A 5,904-nucleotide genomic window follows, 5' to 3' on the forward strand; every position below is an offset into this window, starting at 1 on the left:
TGGACGCCTGGAGACTCTTTCTGGAGTCTCCCCATTTGACAGAAGGGGCGCCTGAGGTCCAGAGAGGGGCTGGCCTCTCCCATTCTGCAGATAAGAAAAGATGGAGTAGCCATCGGCTCAGGGCTGGGGGTCAGGCCTCCTGTCTCCCCAGGACAGCTCCTTCCAGGCCCATCTCACCTCTCCCCTGCCAGGTGGAACGACCTTTCTCTCCAACATGGAGGGTCACACAGGGACCAGACTCTGTGTGTGACCGCTGGTGCCTGGAGAAGGAGGGACTTGGCTCTTGCCTCTGTCCACCTTCCCGGGTCCTCCCTCTGGAGGCCCACCTGCTGTCAGGCTGGCCCGGGATGTCCATGGTCTGTAGGTCCCAGATGCCTCTTGCTTTCCCACTGCCCTGTCTCCTTGGCCAGCCCTCTCTCCATGTGATTCAGTGGGGCTGTGGCCACATACTCCTGGTGCCTGGGGCTGACAGGTTTCCAGCCTGTCCCCTCTGTGTGTTCCACCTCCAGCCACGGTGACAGGTCCGGCACGGGCACACGCTCAAGTTGGTCCAATGGAAGCTATCTGGGGGTGTCAGCCAGAACGAGAGGGGAGGAGAGGCTGTAGTTTCTCTGGGCTTCCGGGACATGCAAGCCCGGAACACAGAGGGAGTTCGCTCGGGAAGCCAGCCCAGATAAAAGTACTACCACCGGCTAAGGCGTGTTGGGTTAAAAGTGACAGAAAAATCCACTCAAATTGGTTTCACAGAAAAAGAGCATTTATATTAGCTTAATAGGGCTCAGCTCAATCCTGGGACTCGGAGAATTTTGCCAGCACCCTCTCCCCAGCTCGCCTGGCCTCTGTGTCAGTTCCACTATCGGCCTGACATTTTCTAGAGTGTCAGGGATGGCCTCCCATCTGCGCCCCTCCAGCCAAAGGAGGGCACCTCTCCCAACACTGAGGCCAAGGTCCTGGGACGGACTTCATCTGTACCAACCCGGGTCATGTGTGCAACTCAGAGCCAAACAGGGGGAGGGATGCTCTGACTGGTCGGGTCTTGATCATGTGATAACTGGGGCCACCAATCACTTTGCCCTGATTTCTGCCCACCCCTATGATCCACTGAACCCTAGGTTGCTTAGCAACCAGTTCCTGGCTCCTTTTCTGCACCCGGGACTGGGAAAGCCACGCCACGGTCCTGAATGTTGAATTATAGGGATCATCGGTCCTTGGATTTCAGAGGAGAGGACGGCAAGATGACCTTGGTTCAAATCCTGACAGTAATATTTGCTCGTTGAGAGACCTTAGGTAAATTACTCCACATGGAAACAATACTGGTACCTGCCTCAGAGGGTTCTTTGAGGATCAAATAAGGTAATTTGTTATGGGAACTTAGCAGGGCTCAGGAAAGAGAACTAAGTATTAACGGGATATCTGGTCAGCACTGCCTCCCCACTTTCCCCTGTGCCCCCCTCCACTCCCCTCTCCCTTCCTCCTCCCCTGTCACCCTCTCCACCCTCCTCCAACTTTGCCCTCCCTAGTCACTCCGTCCACCTCCCCTGTGATTCCCCTCCCCGCTCCCGTTACCCCCTCTGCCTCCCCCCCCCGTGACCCCCTCTCCCCCCTCTCCCCTCTCCTGTGTGTGATGCCCTTCAGATCCCTCTCCTTCCCCCCCTCCCCTGTCACCCCCCCCCGCCCCCGCTACCCTTCTATCTTCCAGGTAACGCTAGAGAACAGATTTCTAATGTGGGTAGCAGCCCGGGTCACCTTCTCAGTAAGAGCTCCTCGATACCCCCCTCCTGGCCTTCAAGGTCAAATTCAGGGTCCTCACACTGGTCTACAAGTTCCTGCAAAATCCAGCCCCCGCCCACCTCTCTTCAGTCACATGGGTCCTTTTCCCTTTCTTTCTTTCTTTCTTTTTTTGATTTCAATTATTTTTTTAAATTTTTTAAATATAATTTATCGTCACATTGGTTTCCATACGACACCCAGTGCTCATCCCAACAGGTGCCCTCCTCCGTTTTCATTTCTGAGCACACCAAGCTCATCCAGCCTCGGGGCCCTTACCCCTTGCTGTTCCCGGTGCCCAGAAGAGTCTCCCTCGGTGTCACTGTGAGTGACTCCCTGAGTTCCTACAGGTCCCTTCTCAAATGTCACTTCCTCGGGAAAGCCTTCTCTGAGCACGTGATCTAAGGTAAATTGCACCCCCCCATTCCCTTTCTTTAAAAAAGAATTTTTTTTTCTTTAATGTTTTGTTTATTTTTGAGACAGAGAGAGACACAGCATGAGCAGGGGAGGGGCAGAGAGAGAGGGAGACACAGAATCTCCAAGCTGTCAACACAGAGCCTGACGCGGGGCTCGAACTCACAAACCGTGAGATCATGACCTGAACCGAAGTCAGATGCTTAACTGACTGAGCCACCCAGGCACCCCTCCCCCATTCCTTTTCTGTCCCCGTCAGCCTGTTACTCGTGTCTCTATGTCACTTCTTATCATCTGAAATGGTGTTGGTCTCATGTTTGTGTGTTTATTGCCTGTAAGGGGTATCTGGGCCTTGGAGGGCGAGGTCCAGACAAAGGAAGTCAGGAAGGAAAAAGCCAAGTCGCAGGGCCTAGACTGGGTCCCTCTTACTGGATGATCAGAGGCTGCTTTTGGAGGGAGAGCTTTGCGCGACCCTGATGAGCCAGCTGACGGGGCTCTCAGTTACCGAGAGCAATCGCTGCTTCCTAGAAGCTTCGCTGGGTCACCATGGAGGCTGGATCCGCTCTCCCGCACCTTAGTGGTAAAAAGGACAAAAGCTGGCCAAACACCCGACCTGTCAGACCCTTCTGGAAAGCAGGAGGCCGCCACCTGGTGAATAATTCACCTGCAGTCAGCAGCCTTGAATGCTGCGTTGGCAAAAAGCAAACGGCCTGCAGAACTGTTTATTTTTAATCTGCTCAAAACCAGGGTCTTAAAGCGCTTACTTTTCCATCCCTACTAATTTGGGAGGCAATTAGCTGTTGGGTGTTCTTGCCCGCCAGCTCCCTCCCTGCGTGTCTGCTCGTTCAGTGTGCTCGTTCCTGCCCAAATAGGCCAGCTGTGAAGAGCTCTGTTAATCTGCTCTTGAACTACAATTTTTAACAAGACTCTTAAATGATAGAGGCATTTGTGCATAAATAGCACATGGTAAGCCTCCCCTTGGGACACTAACCTGATTTATTAAAAATGCTGTAACTACCAAGCTTTATATTGTCAACATCATTAACACAAAAATATATGATCTAATCTCCTCTCGTGGCCCGGCTGTGATGCAGGCAGACAGCTCGGAGGAGAGGTAGGAACCTGAAGAGGCACACCATGAGGGGCCAAAGGGGCCGTTTTTGAATTTTTTCCATGAGGCCAGGCCAGCCAACCAAAATCTGTTCTCTCCAACCTCGGCCTGGGAAATGTGGAGAAAAACAGACCCAAATTTCTTTCCATGACCAACATTCCCGCCGTGCGGGGCCGGGGGTGAGGTCACCCTGACACCTTTCTCTGTGACTCTGATGGGCTGGGGAGGGTCCACCCCCTCCCCCACCCCCAGACAGGACTTGAACTCTGGTGCCCAAACCACCCCACCTGCCAGATACTCAGCGTGTCCCGAGAGGCACCCATCCACGCGCCCCCCTCACGACTGTCACTCGGGCCACCTCCGTGCCCCACCTGTGCTCCTATGTGATATTGTTCTCGAAATGGACTCATCGTTTCAAATGTTAGCCTCAAACCAAGCAATATTGTCTATGAAATCTTAGATTTGATGTGCTAGTTACAAATGCTTTTCTTCAAGACTTTAAAAAACAGGGGCGCCCGGGTGGCTCGGTCGCTTCAGCGGCCCACCCTTGGTTTCCACTCAGGTCACGACCTCACGGTTTGTGAGTTCAAGTCGCGCATCGGGCCCTGCGCTGACAGCGTGGAGCCTGCTGGGGATTCTCTCTCCCTCTCTCTCTGCCCCTCCACCGCTCATGCTGTCTCCGTCTCTCTCAAAATAAATAAACTTGGAAAAGGAAAGCCTTTAAAAAGAAAACAGAGAAACAACGCATGCTGGCATCCCGTTCTCCTGGCGTGACAGGCGTTGCACTTGGAGTGTGCTGTGTGGACCCCGAATTCCAAGTTCAGAGCAGACGGTGTGGACTGGGGCCAGAGGGTGTCTGCTACTTTGAAGATTCAAAGATGAAGCCTCAGTTTTCCAGTCCAGAGGCTTGGGTCCAGGAGACGGCATTGCATCTTGGGAGCGGAGGGCATCGCATCATGGGAGCAGAGGGCACACGGCGCCCCCCTCAGGTCAAATTCCTCTGAGCAGACACAGGAGGTGCCTTGGAAGGATAACTCAGCAGGCGAGGTCTTGATGTGTTTGCTTTGTTTGGTTTCTAATGACACATTTATCGTCTCCGTCTCCGTGTCTGTATCTTTATCAGAGAACCAGAGAGAAACATGCACCCGTCTGAACCACCAGGCCCACGGCCAGCGTTGGACCTGCTCTGCCCCCAGGCAGTTTTCACGGCCCTCGGCAAACCCCTCACTGTTCCTGATCTACACATACCCATGGCAGGCCTTCACAGTTACAGGATTTCCTTTGACTGGAGAATCCTAGGACAATTCCAGAATATTCTAAGTCACCAAACTCAGGATGGCGAAGAGGTGGGAGCATGGGCTCTCGAGGCAGAAGTCCCGGCCTCGGATCCCTGACCTTACTCCTCTCGGTGTGACCTTGGGCAAAGGATCTGGCGCCTCAGTTTCCTCACCTGCCACATGGGAAGAATCACAGTGTCACCGCTTTGGAGGTTGTTCTGTGGATTCAGAAAATACATGCAAAGCCTGTAGTTCAATGCCAGGCACACAGTAAGCACTTCACACGGAGTCGAGCTTCAGCATTTTTAATGTCGGAGCTCCCCGGGGGGAGTATCACGCAGCAGTCACAGGTGAAACCAGTTTGTTTTGAGTCCCTCCCCCAAGGTGTTAAAATACACACACACACACACACACACACACACACATTTAAATTAGCTATCAACTTCTTTTTTTAACTGAAGAATTTTGCATCAGAGCCAACTTGTAGCTGTCCCGAAAAAGCTGGAAGACCTGTCTCTTCTGTCCCCCTTTCTGCATGGGGACCGTCGGGAAGTGTGCAGTGAGGACTGCTTTAGACGGGGCACATCGTCACTAGTGGCCCACAGGCCCCGCTCTGCCCAAGTGTCTGTCTGACTCACATGACCCCATGCCCGCCCCTAAAGACGCTGGTTCACAGCTACAACCCCAGCCGAAGAGATCAGATCGATAATCCTGCAAACCCAGCAGTCTCGTGTGGCCCAGGGAATGGTCCAAATGAGCCCCGTGGGTGTTGGCGGTGGGATGAGGGGCTGTGGCTCTGGCACGGGGAGAGGCAGCTTCAGAACCAGAGCCGGGCCCTGGGCAGCGGGGGAAGACGGTCAGTTGAGGCCACAGGGGGAAGACACCCGCGTCCTGTGCTGCCCTGCAGCCACCAGGCTGGAGTACCGGAGGCAGCCCTCATCCGGGCCTCGAGTGTCCCCGGAATGCCCGCGATGTCACCGGATCAGACTGTGAGCCGCCTGCCGGTGGCAGACTGTCTAACCACCACGGGAGGCTGGGTCCCATCAGCCCGACCGCCCGGAACAGCTCAGGCGGGGAGAGGGAGGCCGGGGGACGCGCAGCAGTGGAGGCCACATCTGGGCAGAGGGACCCCACTGGACGTTTGTGCCTCCGACTCGACCCAGAATAACCGCGCCGGCTGCCGGGGCCCTGCCGCTCGGGCGGCTTTTCCTCACGGCGGCAAAGGGGGCGCCGCTCCGGACTCCGCAATCTTACAAAACCGAGTCAAACGCTGTTGCTGGGTTTCGCTACAAAAAACCGAGGCTCGAAATTGGCTCCTCAAGCCGGGACCAATTA

General features: G+C 54.7%; 1 long non-coding RNA gene across 1 annotated transcript; it reads left to right on the top strand.

Moving 5' to 3' along the window:
• Nucleotides 1–1,138: 1,138 nt before the first annotated feature.
• On the top strand, nt 1,139–2,495 carry LOC131486268 (uncharacterized). Its single transcript, XR_009249275.1, has 2 exons — nt 1,139–1,287; nt 2,251–2,495. It is a non-coding gene; the product is annotated as an uncharacterized LOC131486268 (long non-coding RNA).
• The last annotated feature ends 3,409 nt before the right edge of the window (nt 2,496–5,904 follow it).

The sequence above is a fragment of the Neofelis nebulosa genome, chromosome 9 (assembly GCF_028018385.1).
Source record: "Neofelis nebulosa isolate mNeoNeb1 chromosome 9, mNeoNeb1.pri, whole genome shotgun sequence".
NCBI lineage: Eukaryota > Metazoa > Chordata > Mammalia > Carnivora > Felidae > Neofelis > Neofelis nebulosa.